We start from the raw sequence: 19,454 nt of genomic DNA, 5'->3' as shown, positions 1-19,454 counted from the left end.
TCGTCACTCATAATGGTTGAAGGGATGAAGAACTCTCAAGACTATCTTCTCACGCTTTGGTCTGGATCACAAGGATCTACCCTAAGGGAGAAACCTGGACCGCCTTCAGGCAGAAAAACTTAGATCATCTGAAGTTGTGCTCTAAGGCTTCTACTTATAGAGCTTGATCGCCGACTACATTAATGGACCTACTCTGAATCTGACACTCGCGGCATGATGGTCCTTTTCTGAATCTCTGCCACTCTCGACGTGATAGGTGAAATGTCAACATCATCTTTTTTTATGATCCCATGTATGCATTCATGCTTGCATTCCACCAACCTTGCGATCGCCCTTCTATTATGGTTATTATTCTGTAGCCACAATCTCCCTGCGATTGACCGCATTCGCTCGATAGCTGCAACACTCATACGACTGATGTATGTGATCACTGCATGCGTTCATCTTTGTGATAGCCTGGCTTCCACGCATGCGATCGATTTCTGCGTTTGCTACAAAAATAAACAATTGAACGCATAATAACGCATAAAAGCGGGTTAGTTGAGATTCTTAATGTCTATCGACGCAAGCTCGTTTTCTCATGAATCCTTAGTATAATCGCCTCATATTCTACTTAACATCCCTCATAATTCTAAATAAAAGGCTTATAATGACGTACATTTCTACCCGTCATCAGTACATGATCGCTAAGTAAGCCAAGCTAGATTGTCTATACGATCATTTAGTAAAAGGTGCTTTACACAATCGCATAGGTTGTCGCTTAGAATGCTATTGTGTAGTCTCTAGTCAGCTAAACGATTAGTGAAAGCACACAATGAAGTGATCTATTTCAAAATGAAAACATTTTTCATTTTATCCTTCAGTTATTCAAAACTAAAAATAACCTCCCACTTTCATGCACGGTTAAAGGAAAAACCACCCACAATTATCATATAATTGTTTTAATTATAAATAAATATAATAACTAACTTATCATATTATATTTATAACCTATAGTTTTATTATCACATCATATGTAACATATAAACCATAGTTCTTTTCTCCTTTATTTAATATAAATCATATTTTTATCAAAATCCCCTAATTAATGTATCTCATACATCATATGAATTATATCATATATAATTTTGAACCATATATAATCAAACTCCCTCTTGGTAATTTGAACACTTCAAACTAACCTAAAAACTTATTCTCAACTTGAATCTATTGAGCTACCAATGAAACATTATGGACCTGTAGCTTGAACCTCCAACGGTACGTGAATAGCTGACTAAACTCTTTAATCACGAGATCCACCATCTGTTAATTGTCGGGCACTCCACTAAAGACCGACAACTGTACTTTTCTCACTACAGATATATTTATGTGTCCATTGGATATAACCAAATATATTTTTGTGTATATTGGATATAACCAGTCAACGGTACGATAATCCTTCACATATCGCTCGTAAGTACAGTTGGGCTAATTTACCATTTTGCCCTTGTAGTTACATATAACTCCTTAAGTACCACTAATCCCTCTAATGAACAATACATCATAGTCTTACTATGAGTGAATACCTCTCGGGCCATGAGAAGGCATGTGGCACCACATCGTTCAAGCCCCATAATCAGCCCGTAAGGGAGTAATCTATCTACTTACCCCTGTGGACACTCGTGAATTGATGTTCTCTAAATAAGCATATATGGATATGGACAATGATGAATGTGAATCATACAAGCTCATGTTGTCATAAACTTGATGACTTGGAAAGATGGAGATGGCGTGTGGATGCTGTGTTATGCTTATTTGTACTTTATGCGATACAACTTCTAGATGTATGCGTTATTAATGAAATGCTTGTAATATCTATGCGTTGTCACAAGTTTCCTTGTGCCGAAACCAAGTATAATTCCAACGCAAGTTTCTCAGAGTAATCTGAGGTCGAACTCAGGGATTGTTGTCATTAATGTGTTACTTTTGTGATATGTGTGACCAGTGTTTTTACTATTAATAAAGGGCATGTTTGTACAGGAAAGTAAATTGCGGTAAGGTAAAATTGTGAAGATAAACTAAATTTGCGTAAATAAAATAAAGTGCGATAAAAATAAACCTAAGCTAACGTGATGCAAGATACAAGATACATGATGTACATGATGCTAAGTTCAAGACTGATTGTGAAGTTTATACAAAGGATCATGGTATACGATGGAAACTCTTGATGGATGAATTAGAAGGAGAAAGAATAATTAGTACAAACATCGCAAGTTTGTTAATTGCGTTAAAGATATAACAAAGGTTCTGCTTTCCCTTAGCGTACACCTCTCGGTGATCGGCCGCGTTCCCATATCTCTATGGTGAAACAGGGATGAACGTGGTGAACGTAAGGTTGCTTCCATCTTTGGAAGTACTTCTCGCTTTAGTGAACGTATTCTTCCAACCCTCTCTTGATAGGCGGAATGGCATCTTCATTTCTACTCTCACAGGTGAAGATGCCGTCTAGCATTCTTTGACTAAACTTAATTATTTCCTTAACCTAATTAATTCATTTGCTCAATTATTGCTAAGTATCCAAGGGATTAAGAAAACATCGTTGAGAAAGTGAAATATGGATGAACGGAAATAAATAGAAAGATGGAGATGAAAATGATCATAACAATTAATTATAGAATTAAGCGTCTAATACATGGTGTGAATGATAGACTAAGAAGATGAATACAATTGATGATAAAGAGATAGAAACAAATACAGAAGAGCGTCAACGTCTTGACACAGATCTGGACGGTGGATTTGCTTGCAGGCGTGTGGAGTGGATGAAGAGAAGAGCTTCCCTCTCAGGCTTGCTTGTCTGGTAGAAGTGACCTTCGTACAAAGCTTCAACGACGGGGATCAGAAGGATTCTTTCCTGGAGACTCACCTCTCAGCCTTGTCTCTTAATTCTTCCCAGATCTACTCTGATTAGTCGCTCAACCAGTCTCTCTCTCATATAAGAATATACACTTTTCTTTATATTCAAGCATATTTTTTTAGTGGAATGGCCGGAGCTATTTATAGGCTCAGCTTTGACTCTTTGCATTGTGGTCCCCACTTTATTGTTAAGGCAGTTCTTGAAATGGTCGAGTGAATATTCCTTCTGTTTTGCAATCAATCCCGTCCAAAATGCACAACAGTCAGCTGTACACGCGTCAGAATCCTCCGCATTTGCATTGCTCTTTACATCTTCAATCGTTTGTCCGCATGCAATGTTGTTTTTTTATTACCGCATGTGGTTGAGATTGTGTTGATCACTTAACTCTTGATCGATTGTCGCATGCACCGTCATTACACTGATCGTCTGTTCATTCCTGAATGATTGGCGCAATGCGACGTAGATGCGTTGTTTAGTTTATCTTGAGCCATAAACGCATGCAGTGACTTGATTTCCTGCAAAACAGACTTAAAATATTATTTTCTACCATCGCAATGGTGTTAGTGGGTGTATTTACGACAAATTATAATTCTCACATTTCTTACCTAATTTCTAAACAATTGACGCAACTTTCCTTTCTTTTGGCCGCAATATGTAAATAAAACAGCATAAATAACTTGTATTTCTACAAGTTATCACCCTGCTTCGGGGAAAGAGTAAATTCTATCTTGTGTAGCTGAGTTCCCAGCTCCCCAATGAGACGAATCCTCAAAGTGGTAGGTTTGAGTCGGCAATCTCGCCACTCCACCCATGCAAATCAAAGGATCGCCCTCATAGGCTGAAGTTCCCAACTCACTCAGGACTAAGATCATGTTACCTATGGTCATCCTAGTGCAATGATAGTCTCTGTCATGAACGACGTTATATAACGAGACTAAACACTTCGTAGTCCGGTCTTATACAAACTCATTTGTATACGTCACCCTCGCTCGCATGTCTCCACATGAATGATCAGGATCTGACCATTTGTAGCACTTTACAACACTTGTAACATTTGCAAAGCGGGCTGTATCCATAGTGTCACCGGGATAAGGTTTCCCTCCTTTATCCATATAATATAGACCATTTAGGTTATCACTTAAGGCATGATCTACTTGTATGTCTCCACATATATGCTTAAGTCATAACGATAACCAAGGATCTTAGTTTATTGGTTTGTGGTAAATGAAAATAAAATATCTCATATTTCATAGACAACAGTGAAGAAAATATCTCATATTATTACATCACAAGAATTTGTTTATACAAGTGTTTACAAACTATAGGACCCTACGAGATTTAGCGCATCAACCCCAACAATGGTGACACTACAGATACGACTCTCTTTGTAGGTGTTACAAATGTTGTAAAGTGCTATAAATGATCTGATCTTGATCATTCATGTGGAGACATGAATGTGGAGGTATCCTATACAAAGAGTTCGTACAAGACCAGACCACGAAATGATTAGTCTCTTCATATAACATCGTTGATAAGAGAGACCTACATTTCACTAGGATGACGATAGGTGACATGACCTGAATCTTGAATGAGTTGGGAACCTACTCATGAAGGTAGTCCTTTGATTTGTATGGGTGAGAGTGGCCAGATTTTCAACTTAACAAGCCTACAATTTTGGGGATTCGTCTGATTGAGGAATTGGGAACTCAGCTTCACAAGACAGAATTCACTTCTTCCCCGATGTAGAGGTAAGTAGATAAATTTATCCTTTAAGGGATGATTTCAGGTCTTGAACATATTGGCCACACCCTCTCTTGGGAAGAGAGGACTCAGTCATAGTGGGACTCTGACTTATTGTTCATTAGAGAAATCAGTGGTACTTAAGGAGTTAGATGTAACTACAGGGGTAAAATAGTAAATTGGCCCAACTGTACTTACGAGTGATTTGTGAAGGGTCATCGCATTGTCGGTTGGTTATATCCAATGGACACAAAAATATATCTGTAGTGCGAAGAGTGCAACTTTCGGTCTTTAGTGGAGTGCCCGATAGTTAGTGGATGGTAGATATCATGATTAAAGAGTTTAGTCAGATATTCACCTACCGGTGGAGCTTCAAGCTACAGGTCTATAAGGTCCCCTTGGTAGCTCAATGGATTCAAGTTGAAAATCATATTTTGGGTTAGTTTGAAGTGTTCAAATTAACAAGAGGGAATTTTATTATATATGATATAATTCAATTAATTCAATTATATGTGATATAATTGATATAATGTATTTGATACATTATTTGATTAGAGGAATTAATATAAATATGATTTATATTAAATGTCATAAAAATAGAAAAAGAGCTATGGTTTATGTGTTGCATATGATGCAATATTAAAACTATAGGTTATAAATATAATATGATAAGTTAGTTATTGTATCTATTTATAATTTGTTAATTATATGATAATTAGTATTTCTTTTTCTAAATAACTGACTTTGGTGGGTGGTTATGTGATGACATGCAGAAATGCATGTCATCTTAGGCCTTTTACTTATAATTATGAAGGCTGTTAGGCAGAATATGCGTCGATCATGATAGAAATTCACAAGAATATGAGCTTGCGTCGATCAGCATGATGAAACTCAGCTAACCCATTACTTTGCGTTAATTATGCGTTAAATGTTCTATCTTTATAGCCAATGCAGGAAATGAACGCAAATGCGGAAATCGAACCATCGCATAGACGACCGCATGCGGAGAAACACTCCTTCGCAAGTCAAATGCATCGATCAACGCATGGATATTGCGGTAATTGGTTGTATGCATCCATCGCATGGGAGTTGCGCTCGTTAAACGATTGCGGTCATCATGTACAGTTGTAGTGTTAAGTGAATGCAACCATTGAATGACTACGGCTACACAACAATACATTCTAATGGGATCAATGCAAGGTAGGCGGAATGAACCAATCAACGAATCTACCACGAGAAAATCCAAAGCTAATGTTGACATTTTACCTACCGCGCCGTTGGTGGTAGAGGTCCAGAAAGGACTAACGCACCGAACGTCAGACTCAAAGCAATCGATTCAATGCTGTCGGCGACCCAAGCTCTATAAATAGAAGCCGATGAGCTGAAATTCATTTTATCCAAGGTTTTCGCCTGAGGTTCGCCTATGGCGGATCCTTGCGATCTAGACAAACACGTGAGAAGACGGCTGAGAGTTCTTCACCTCCTTCATCCATTCCGAGTGACATCTGAAGCCTTCGACCGGAGTTAGAACTCGAGAGAGAGTCACCTCCTCCACCTATCCATGGCACCACCGGCAGCCTTGACGCGCATTCACTAGAAGCAAAGTTTTGCTTCCAGCCAGTCATTTCTTTTCCTTTCTTTTTTTATATTGTATTAAATGACATTTTGAATTAAGGAATTAATACAATTTGTTTTCAATGCATTTCTCTATTCCTTCGACTCCATCTCCATCTTCTTGCTTAGCATCTTTACTTTCATTGCAACACTTAGTGGGATTACTTGGGTATTGCATACTTAGTCATGTGGATTAGGAATATGAAGCATGTAGCAACCCACCGAGAGGTGTGCATTGCACGAGTGTGTGAGTAACCTTATTGGCTTAGTGTGAAGCTACTGCAACACCTGTCTATAGGCTAACACATTGCTTGTCAATGAATGAATTCAGCAACAATCAACTGCCTGGGAGGGTAAGTGGTTGGACGCATTAAGCAAGATATGCGTTGTTCACTAGGGATAGTAACAATCTTGCGTCAACTAAGTTCATGCGTTTGTCTTGTCTTATGTTGTGCCCAACACCCCTTTAGATCTACTCGAGAGAGAGTCTAAAGAAAGAACCTAATTACTCGAGAGAGCTAGGTTAGAATCTAGACTTAGGAGAGCGAGATTAGATCGGCATAAGCAAGAGATAGGGACTTAGAGATAAGCTCTATTTGTCAACACTGCATCGCATGCACCCTCGGAATAGGAATGATTATATGTGGTTGCCTTGTTTATGTATCATCGCATAGACAAGAATTAGAGGCTTATATGTATGCCTTATAGACACATTTGCACATACATCACATGCATTCTAGCATTAGAAGCCGTAGCATTCGCACTGAGAGGTGGTTTACTATTGTATGAGTGTTGCATGATCACATTAGTTTGCATTGACTTGGGTTTCCCTTGCTATCACTCTTAAGTTTTGCAATGAAAACATCTCCGCATTTTATCTATTTTCCCACACATTTATTTCATGTCAAGGTTTCTCGCATCTCTACCTTTCATGCATATTCTCATTGCGTTTTCTGATAGATAGGAGTAGGAGTAGGATTAACATAGCAACATCCTCTCTATTCTTTTATTCAACTACCGCATGCACAATCACCGCAAACATATAGTTACAAGTCCCTGTGTTCGACCTCGGATTACCTGAGAAACATGCGTTTATGTTATGCTTGGTGTGAACGAAAGAAAACTTGTGGCAAGACACATGGTCATCGCATACATTCGATTAATGCATTTTTCATTCCAATGCATGACTATCGACGCATGACTATCAACGCATATCTTAGGAACATGCATTGCATACTGCATTTAAGGGAAGTTGGTTGTCGAGTAAAATTGACTTCCAATTTACCGTCATCATTATGCACGGTTATGGTAACTGTGAGATAAAAGGAAATTTTTTTTTTCAATCATTCAGTCAAAATGTCTCAAAAAAAATTAACTATCGGGTAAAAAGAGTTTTACTACACGATAGCTTAACAGAGCCTATATGATCGAGTATCAAGTCTATACGATAGACTTCTTCCTCTATGCAATCGAGTATCAAGTCTAATACAAGTTATTTATACCATTTTATTTAGAATATGCGGCAAAAAGAAGGAAAAAGTTACGTCGAACGTATAGAAATTGCCTTAGAAACGCAAAAGTTGTAAAGTATTGGAAGCACACCCGCTAACCCCATTGCGATGGCAAAATGGAATGTCCAAGTTTTTATTTTGCAGGAAACAGGTCACTGCATGCGACGATCGCTCGAGGATGCAAAAGAGCAACGCATTCGCACCGAATACAACGAACGATCATGGATGCAAACGAACAACGCATTTGAACCGCATGCGACGATCGATAAAAAGACCAACACATTTGCACCGCATGTGACGATCGATCGTGGACGAAAAGATCAATGCATTTGCACTGCATGCGGCGGTCGATCCTGGATAAAAAGATCAATGCATTTGTATCGCATGCGACGATTGATTGTAGATGAAAAGAGCGATGCATTCACGGGGATTTCTGAATTTGTACAACTTTTCTGTTTTACAATCTGACAAATTGAATGTGGAGCAGAGCGGACGTTTCCACCAAGCCATGAAAGAAAAAGCAGCTTTTCAGTGCGGGACCACTGACGAAGGAGGTGCCAAAGTCTAGAAATAGCTACATCAATTTCAAAGAAAGGAGGTTGGTCTGAAGAGACAACTAAAGAAAATCTGGGAGAAAGACGAGACAAGATCGAAAGGAAAGTCTCGGGAGCCAGAAATTCATCCTCAAGCCCGAAGGGAAGTTTTGTGCAAAGATCACTTCTACTTGGAAAACAAGCCTGAGAAGGAAGTTCTCCACCACATTCCTCCTACATGTCGGCAAGCAAATCGTCTCCCATCGGGATCTATGTCAAGACATTGACATGCTTTCCTTATTTGTTCTTACTTTCTATTCATCAACTGTGTTAATTTCTAATCTTTCATTCATCCATCTGTAACAAATGCTTTATCGTTTTCTTTAAATATCATTATCATATTCATCGTCATTTCTCTATTCTCCACCATACATTCATCTTCCATTTCTCTCACTATGTGTAACTAATCCCCAGAGTAAGGGGGAAGGATTAAGCGAGTAAGTTAATCTTTGTTGAAGAAATCAGCTAACTTTAGCTAACGCATGCTCAATGACATCTTCACCTGTGATAGTAGAAGTGAAGATGTTATTCCACCTCTCGAAAGAAGGTTGGAAGAATGCGTTAACTAAAGAAAGAAGTATTTCCAGAGATGGAAACAACCTTGTGTTCACAACGTTCATCCTTGATTCATCATAGACATATGGGAATGCGGCCGATCACTAAAAGCCAAGGGAAAGCGGAACCTTAGTTGCATCCTCAACCGGATTGACGAACTTGCGATGTCCTTTCCCCCAACCCATTCTCTTTCCAACGCATTTCACAAGACTTGTCACCACATTCCATCAGATACTTTTGCATATCTTCATAGACAGCCCATTTATTTGTTTATTTATCTGTGTATTTATTTATTTTTCATCGCATTTTATTTTTTCACCGCACTTTATTTTGTCACTGAATTTATTTTTATCATCGCATTTTATTTTATTATCGCATTTTACTTTTCACCGCATTTTACTTTTCCCAATACAATTAATTATTATTTTGCTTTCAGTCGCATATATCACATTAATATCGCATTGATCATCGCAATCCCCATGTTCGACCTCAGATCACTATGAGAAACTTGCGTTGGAATTATACTTGGTTCCAGTGCAAGAAAACTTGTGACACGTGCATACTACATGAACGCATACTACGGACGCATATCAACATCATCGTATACATCATTTTAGAATGTAGTATCGCATTTATTATCGAAAAGTGTGATTCATCACCATATACACATCATCCACACGTCATCATCCACTCCCACTTCACCATCATCATTATCCATTCCCCATCTTTGCAGTGGCATTACATTCGTTCCGTCCGCTGCAATTAAAATTCATTCAACAAGTTTTTGCGCAATTAAATTTCAATCGAACAATTGTTCATCGCATACTCGATCGTTTACTTCCTCCTTCCCTCTATCAAAATTCATACAGAGCCCACAGCTACTGGATTCTCACACCGAGAATACCAAAGTAATCTTGTGGTGGTATCTTATTCTGTTTGAAGATCGAGGATCGAGTTTTACTCGCTGGTGATCGAGGATCTTTTAGTTGATCATTGTGTTCATGCTGTTTGGATGCGTTGGTGATTGATCGAGGGAAATATGTGAAGAAAGAGTTCTTCAAAGGTATTGTCACTTGGTCCTTTGTATTTAATTTAAGAAGCATGCTGCAATTTATCTTTAATGCATAATCTGTTTGGAATGACTATAAATGTATGTGTTCTTTCACGATGGAGTTTGGAATGATCCACTTCCGCTCACTGGTCCTCTAGTCTTAGAGTTCCTTCAAATCCCACCATAGGTAAACATGTTACATGCATTATTTTATGTTATAATTAGTTATAATATATAGTATGAATGTTTTAGGGTTTGTTAAAAATTGATGTAATTCTTATATTGATTTTGAATACCTTTGAAGCATGTTATGGTTTGGTAAAGCATGTTTATTTTACAAGTTTGTTATAAAATGAAATTCGACTTTAAAATGCATAACAAAGATAAACAACGTGCTCACTTAGGTTAACAACTAGTTTTAATAGTTAAAATAGATTGTTACGTCATAAAATTGGATTATAGACTCAAATCGGTTCATAAACCTATCTAAGGTTGGGGGTACTTAAGTTGATGGTTTACGTAACACCTCCTACCTGGGGATTATGACCGAAATGTTGAGTGTTGTTAACTGATTTTATGAGCTTGTGTGAGCGGTATGAGGTTTAAAACTAGTTTAAACACTTAGACATCATAGGTTAATATCCAAATATAAATGTTATACTTGGATAAAAATCACATAGATTTAGGTTGTTTAAACTTAGCCATTTTAAACCTAAGTAAATAAACACCCAAATATTTAGAACACTTTAGTGGAGATTAACAATATATTCGATATATAGTTATTAGCTCTCATGTCCCCAAGAGTTCATACCGCGAGATCCATGCTCAACTTTGTGTTGCTTTTACTGCGATTACTCCATTCGGAAAGTGTTTACATGGGTCAATAACAAGGTGAATGGGAGAAGTAGTTCATAGTAAGTAGGTGAAGGAAATGTGTCAACATTATCCTACGGTCTCCTCCATTAGTTTCAACCGTGAGATTCCTATGTTACGTCTACTGTCATTTTTAGGTGGCACTAGCTAGTCGTTAACCATGGCAATCCCTACGAAGGGTTGCAACATAGGATTCAGTACAACCCAAGCTTCAGAAATGAATAAGGTCTTATAGTTCTATTTTGGATATTGTCTTCCACCTCGAGGGCATATTCATACCGTTCTATAAGATCCGAAAATGGTGGATCACACTTACAAGAATTATTAATTGTTAGTAAAGATATGGACCGAAAACGATAACAAAATGAACTATAGGGATAAAGAGTTATTCTAATATAGTATTTGGTCAGGATTGTCTTGCTTCAGTGAAAATGTTTTTGACTGCCCCATGGTAGCAACTATTCTAAATCACTGAAGTATCTTTGCAAAATAAATAAAGAAAAATGGGTACTTTATTTCTTTACTAAAATTGGATTTAGATGCATAATTTTAATAGAATTTGTTTAATTTTTTAGCAATGTCAAATTCAATTATACAACTATGACGTTGAAAAGAATTTGATGATGGTTTAGAGGATCCATTAACCTTTAAACAGGCAATGGAAGATATTGATAGGGAACAGTGGATAAAAGCCATGGACGTTGAAATGGAGTCAATGTACTTCAATTCTGTCTGGGAACTTGTAGATCAACCACATAGGGTTAAATCTATAGGTTGCAAATGGAGCTACAGAAGAAAATGAGACCAAACTCGCAAGGTGCAAACCTACAAAGCTAGACTCGTGGCAAAAGGTTTTACTCAAAGAGAATGGATTGATTATGAAGAAACCTTTTCTCCTGTTGCCATGATAAAATCTATAAGAATACTTCTATCCATTGCCACATATTATGACTATGAAATATGGCAAATGGATGTCAAGACAACTTTTCTGAATGGCCATCTTGATGAAAGTATATGTCTCAACTAGAAGGATTCATTGAACAAGAATAGGAACAGAAAGTCCGTAAGCTTAAACAATCCATTTATGGATTGAAGCAAGCTTCAAGATCCTGGAATATAAGATTTGATACTGCAATCAAATCATATGGCTTTGAACAGAATGTTGACGAACCTTGTGTATACAAGAAAATAGTCAACAAAACTATAGCATTCTTGGTGTTTTATGTTGATGATATCTTGCTCATTGGGAATGAGACAAGCTTTCTTGCTGACGTAAAGAGCTTATTAGCATCACAGTTCTAATTCAAGGGATATAAATTTTTCAAAATTGAAAGAATAAAACCCTAGCACTATCATTGACAAGATGTTGTCAAGGTATAATATGCAAAATTCCAAAAAAGGTATGTTGTCTTTTAGACATGGAATTCATTTGTCAAAGGAACAATGTCCTAAGACACATCAAGATGTTGACGAAATGAAAAGAATTCCATATGCATCTATAGTTGGGAGTTTGATGTACACAATGTTATGTACATGTTCTAACATATGCTTTGCAGTTGGAATCGTCAGTAGGTTCCAATCCAATACTGGACACAATCATTAGACTGTTGTCAAAAACATCCTCGAGTATCTAAAGAGAATGAGAGATTATGTGCTTGTGTATGGACCTAAGGATTTGATCCTTACTGGTTACACTGATTCTGATTTCTAAACTGATGTAGATTCGAGGAAATCTACTTTAGGATCAGTTTTCACTCTCAATGAAGGAGCTATAGTTTAGATAAGCATTAAACAGAGTTGTATTGCTTATTCCAAGATGGAAGTAAAATACGTAGCTATATGTGAATCCACTAAAGAAGCAGTATGGCTAGCGAATTCTTGGCTGACTTGGAAATAGTTCCAGATATGCACCTACCCATCACATTGTATTGTGACAATAGTGGTATCATTTCCAACTCCAAAGAACCAAGGAGTCACAAACGTGGAAAACATATTGAAAGAAAGTACCATCTCATCAGAGAGATAGTACACTGAGAAGATGTGATCGTCATGAAGATAGCCTCCGAAGACAATCTTGCTGATCTATTTACGAAGGCCCTCTCGGCTAAAGTGTTCAAGGGCCACCTGGATGGACTAGGACTACGAGCAACATAATGTAGGGCAAGTGGGAGAATATCTACGATATTATAGATGCCCTAGTTTATTGTATTTTCCCTCTATGTTTCTCAATATTATAAACATTGTATATATTTGTAAATTTATTCTCACTGGAGTTTAGTCCAAGTGGAAAATTGTTGGGAATGTCCTAGAACTCATAGTTTGTAAGTTTCGTGTTAAGCATTCTATTTATCAATAAAATATTATTGAGTATCTTATTCGATAAAGTTGTTCATATTGCATTCTATTATGAAAATCCAATAAACATATCCATGACTATAGTATGAATATGTTAACTTTATGTAGTGACATAAAAAGGATCAAGTTAATAGTATATAGCCTAAAGGGTTTATAAGTATATGGATGAGATTAGGTATCTCATCTTGGTAACACTATTGGATGCGGCCCATTTTGTATACTGATACAAATGATGTGACCCATAGATCACTCATGTAGAGACATGTGAATGGAAGCATCCTATGCAATGAGTTTGCATAAAGACTAGACCTCGAAATAGTCACTTTTCTTTATAATGACCGTTTACTGTTAAAACTGACTATTTCATACTAAAATAACCTAGTATAACTTGATCTTAATCTTGAGATAGCTATGAACTCCTGTTTATTCGAGATTATCCTTCGATCTACATAGGTGAGAGTTGTTCAACAGCACTGCTCGATAAGCCTCCCATTTTGGGATAAGATCGGATAGATAGCCTTGCAAGATGAAATTCACTCCTACCAGTTTTAGGGTTAGTAGATAGGTTGTTCTCTTAAGTGCTGATTCCTGGTCTTGAATAAAGGGGCCCCACCTTCTTGTGATAGAGAGGGACATGATTTATAAGTGGTATTATGAATCAATTGTTCATTAGAGGGTCAGTGAGAGCTTAAGGAACAAGATGCATTTATCAGGGTAAAATGGTAATTTTCACCTAGCTATAAATACTAATGACCTGTGAAGGATCGACTTATCGATTATGGTTAACATGGACAAAAATACATCTACAGTGAGAATAGTGCAACTACCAAGCTATAGTGGTGTGCTTTGATAGTTAACGAATAGTAATTAATTCGGTTTAAAGAGTTTAACCAATTAGTTATAAATCATTGGAGCTCATGATTTGTAGGTCTATTAGGTCCCTCTACTAGCTCATAAATTGGAATAATAAAATTGAGTATTAATTGGATGAAATTTGAATTTAGGGTTATGAATTTGAAAAGTTCAAATTCAATTTTAGGGTTTTCAATTGATTGTATACAATACAATTAAAACGTTTAATTTAGTCAAAATAAAACGAAATTGGAGAATCAATTAATATTTAAATTATGATTTAAATATTAATTATATGAAATTGAATCATATTGGTGGAGTTGGTGTTTTCTTAATTTAATATTAAGATATTAAATTAATAATTTTTTAATTAAAAGTTTTAATTGAAATTGGAATTAGTTTTATTTAAATTAATTATTTTAAATTAATTTTATAAAACTAAATTTTAAATAAAATAGTTTTTTTAAACAAAAAAGCAACTTAATAGAAATTGATTTGAGTTAGTGGATTTTTCCCAAAAATTGAAAAAATCCACTAACCTCATTTAGGTTGTTAATCACTCAAATCCACTTTGATCTTCAATTAAACTCCTAGTAGGAGCTGGCCTACATGCAGCCCTCCTTCTTGCATGAATTTAGCCTATATATTGAAGCTTCATGGAAGGAATTGGCAGAGCAATCTGAGTTTCACACCTGAATTGCTACAAAACTGAAAAACCACAAAACCCACATAAGTTCATCACCAATTCAGCTCAATTTGAGTGTTTCCACCACACATTCCTTCTTGAGATTAGTGAAGAAGATCTTAGTGGTGGTCTACTTGAAGAATCAAGCTCAAATTCGTGAAAATTCTGCTAAATTCGTGGAGAGATCTATAAAGGTATTGTTTTGTTCAAACCCTTTTATGAATATATCATGAGTAGCATGTTAAAACTAAAATTAAGTGTAGTTAGAGTACTTATTGATTCTGAATTCTTCCATTGTATGTTATATTACTCCTTCAATTGGTATCAGAGCATGATTTAAGCACTTAACTATTGTTCATTTGAATTTGGTGGGTGAATTTCTAAGCATAATTGAATTTGTGACTGATATGGTTTAAATTCAACTTTGGCATTAGATTATACATTGATTTCCAAGTTAAATTTGAATTGCCTCTTGATTGATGAGCTTATATGTGTGTTCTAGACTCTGTAATTTATTTGGAGTCATTAGAGTCCAAATTAGGCTGTAATTTGATGTTTGAAGCAAGCAAGGTCGAGCAGCGAACAATGGAGCTAAGTATTCTACCCAAGAGCATCGTGACCCTGTTCATCGAGCGTTGCAACGCCACGGGCTCGCTAATGGACAACGTTACAATGTTGGGATGTAGCATCACGATGCTGTTCATCCCAGTGCAAATTTGTTTGCGCACTTCCAAGACGATTTGCAGGTTGAAGAGTCTGGTTCGACCGGTTCTCCTTCAAACCAGTCCGGTTCAGGCTCTGATAACTGGCAGAAATACTAGTTATTATAAGACTTTTATTTAGAATCATGAGGGCTAATAAGTAGAAAATGCGGTGATAATACTTAGCATTTGTGAAAAATTGAGTTTTGTGTCGATTAGCACCTAAATCCTCACTGACCCCAATATTATGCATTACTCCATGTCAAAGTGTCTATTTTTGTAGCTATCACAGGAATCAAATGCATGTGTTTGAAATAAGCAATTGCAGACAAATGCATGCGCTGAAGCTAGGCGATCACAAAGACAAATGCATGCGCTGAAAGTTGGATCGCATGCGTCCATCGCATGGAAGTTGTAGTGATCGAATGCATCCATAGCATGAAAGTTGTGGTGATGAAGTGGATGCGGTGATCATTTGGAAATTGCGGTGACCGAATGTGCCCATCACATGAAAGTTGCGGTGATCAAGCGAATGTGGCGATCAATTGGGAATTGCAGCCATGGAGTGACAACCATAATAGAAGGACGATCGCAAGATGGGTAGAACGCATTGATGGTTCAGCTGAATCAAGCTCGAACGCATACCTTGGGAGTATCAACGAGATAAGACGATGTGACATTGCCCATACCGCGACAAAAGCAGCAGTGAGCCATAACGAAATCATGATAGCTGTCGGCATTTAAACTCTATAAATAGCCTTGGGACCTTCATTTCAAGACATCTGAACTTCTGCTTCAAGGCAGAGGTTTGCGATCACAAATGAGAGCTTGAACAAGATTTTCAGTGAGAATTCTTCACCTCCACAAACCAGACCGAGTGACGACTGGAGCTTTCGCCGGAGATAGAGCTCGAGAGAGACATCTCCACCATTCATCCATGGCACCACCGGTAGCCTTGACGCAGAGTCCTTCATTTCTCTTCTAATCTCTGTATTATATTCATTTTAGCTTAAGATATTAAGAAAATTTGAAATCAATGCATCTCTTGATTCCTTTAATGCCATCTTCTTCATCATCTTTATCTCTATCATTGCTTATCTTCAGCGTTTATTTATCAAAGGTGATCGCATACTTAATCGTGTAGCCTAGAGATAGAACGCATGTAGCAACCCACTGAGAGGTGTGTGTTGTGCGAGTATAATAAGTTAATCCTCTTTTCTTGGTGAAAGGTTGTAGCAATGCTTGTCTATGGGATGTTGCATTGTTTGTCTATAAGTTAAATAGCCGCGTCTAACTGCCTAAGAAGGTAAGAGATGGAACACACTAAAGCAAAGTTTGCATTGTTCCTAAAGATAGGCACAATCTTATGCTCAACGCAACCATGCACTATAGAGATATAGTCATGCGGCTGACCATCGAGAGGTGTGCGACGCGTTAGTGCAATGAGTTGGGATTACTCGGGCGATTTAAGATAATAAACATTACTATGCGTTAATGGTTGTTGTGTATCTATCTATTCTCATCGCAAGTCTTCTATTGCTCAATTTGTTTAGTTAGAAGTAGGAGTAATGTGTAAATCCATTAAACTTTCTTTGCTTTATTTTTATTCATCGCCTCAAATGCATTACTTCACCAGCATTATTGAGTGACAAGTCCCTGTGTTCGACCTCTTGAGAAACTTGCGTTCGCGTTATACTTGGCGTGAGCGTAAGGAAGCTTGTGATAGGAATGCGTGGTCATTGCATACTAGATTAACGCATTTTCATTCCGACACATGACCTCAAACGCATGAGTGTAAACGCATAGCTTAAGCCATGTCTAACGCATGATTGCATGTACAACCCCATCTGCCCTAATAAAATTTTCCGTACCAACAGCCTCTTATGGAGCCTTGGTGGTCCGGTTCAGGCCATTCGAGTCTGGTTCAGGCCATTCGGGTTCGGTTCATGCGGTTTGAGTAAATTCGAGCGGTTCTTCCTAATTTGAAGCTGTTTTATTATACAACTTTGTAATAATTTAGTATTTTGTTTGTCTAGAATGCAAAAGTTGAACAATATTAGTACTATTTAACTTTTTTATGCATGTGATGTATATTATTTTGAATTAAAACATGTTTGTGCATATCGTATCCCATTTAGATTTAAAATCTTATTGGGAACGGTGTCCTAAATCTTCTTGTAGTCTTGTAGTTTTTAAACTCTGCGTAAACATATTGTTATTAATAAAATAAGTGTTATTTTATAAGCATTTACTCCATCTAATAAACTAAGATCCGAGGTTATTTTATGTAAATTTAAACAAGTATGTAGAGTCATACAGGTGGATCTTGTTTAAATAATAACTTAAATGGACTGTAGTAGATACAAGGTTAGGTACCTTATCCTGGTTGAAGGAACTTTTATATAAGAGAACCCATGAGTGGAAGCAAGATATTTCCAAGCCCATTATGATAGAATTAAAGGCATTCACAAACAGACAGAACAATTATGCATTTTCTAACAAATTACAACATGCTTTAGTAATCAAAATACAAAAGAAACGAAAGACATACCTTTGAAGAATGTTTCCTTTGAAGATCTCTCGCTCTCGTGAAGAACTGGATAGAAATCTCCCGCTCTCGCCCATATCGCCAAGCCAATCGTCTAATAGTCATGAACAACCATCTCCACAAACAAGCAAACCCTTAAACACTGATAACTTGTAGAAATACAAGTTATTTATGCTGCCTTATTGAGATATTGCGGCTAAAAGAGAAGGAATATGCGTCGATTGTATGAAAATTAGCTCAGAAATACAATAATTATGAATTATCGCAATTACACCCACTCACATTATCAAGATGGTAGAAAAGGATATTTCTTTTCTGTTTTGCAGGAAACCAAGTCACTGCTTGTGATAAAGGCTCAACGAGAAACTGAATAATACATCTCCATCACATTGCACCTGTCAAACCACAATGAAAAGATGATCAACGCAATGATGGCGCAATGCGACAGTCGATCCAGAGCTGAATTTCAACAGCATGCGGTAATAAAAATAACATTGCATGGGAGCACCCGATCGAAAGATGCAGCTGAGTGACACAAATGTGGAGGATTGTGACACATGTACAACTAACCATTGTGCATATTTGACGGTCTAATTGCATAACAAACGGAATATTTACTCCACCATCTTCGAAATTTCCATAACAATAAATGGGGTCCACAAGGCAAGAGTCAAAGCTTTTCACCTATATATACCCCCATAGAATTCAGAGAAGATATGCTTGATACGAGGGCTAATTGATGCTAGATTACTGAGAGAGAGGCTGAGCTGAGTACTGATCGAAAGAAATCCGGGAAGAAAAGAGACAAGGCCAAGAGGCGAGTCTCAGTGCGATTTGGCCAGATCCCCGCTGTGAAGCTCTATGCTTAGATCCCTGCTACCGGTTGAGCAAGCCTGAGAGGGAAGCTCATCCTTCCGCACGATCCATCCACGTCGGCAAGCAACTTTCCGTCCAGATCGGCGCCAAGACGTTGGCGCTTATTTGTATTTGTTTCTAACTCTATTCATCAACTATATTTCATCTTGTTAATCTCTTCATTCACAAATCATGTATCAGATGCTAAATAGTTTAATTGAATGTCTTGATCACTTCCATTTCCACTTTTCTTTCTATTTCCATTCCTCCATTAATCGTTTTCTCCATGAATTTTTCTTAATCCCTTGGTAATTAATATGGATTAAACGAGTAACTTAATCTGTGCTAAAGAGATAAATGCATTTAGTTAAGGCATGCTAGACGACATCTTCACTTGTGAGAGCAGAAGTGAAGATGCCATTCTGATCTATCGAGAGAAGGTTAGAAGAATGTGTTAACTAAAGCGAGTAGTACTTCGAGAGATGGAAGCAACCTTGCATTCATTACATTCATCCCTGTTTCACCACAGAAATGTGGGAATGCGATCGATCACTGAGGGAAAAGTGAAACCGTACTCATAGTTTTACCGCAATTAAGGACTTGCGCTATTTATATTAGTTATCTTTTC

This window comes from Benincasa hispida, chromosome 8, assembly GCF_027475165.1.
Source record: "Benincasa hispida cultivar pf3 chromosome 8, pf3_genome.v1.1, whole genome shotgun sequence".
In the NCBI taxonomy this organism is placed as follows: Eukaryota; Viridiplantae; Streptophyta; class Magnoliopsida; order Cucurbitales; family Cucurbitaceae; genus Benincasa; species Benincasa hispida.
Note: the sequence above shows the minus strand (reverse complement) of the source record.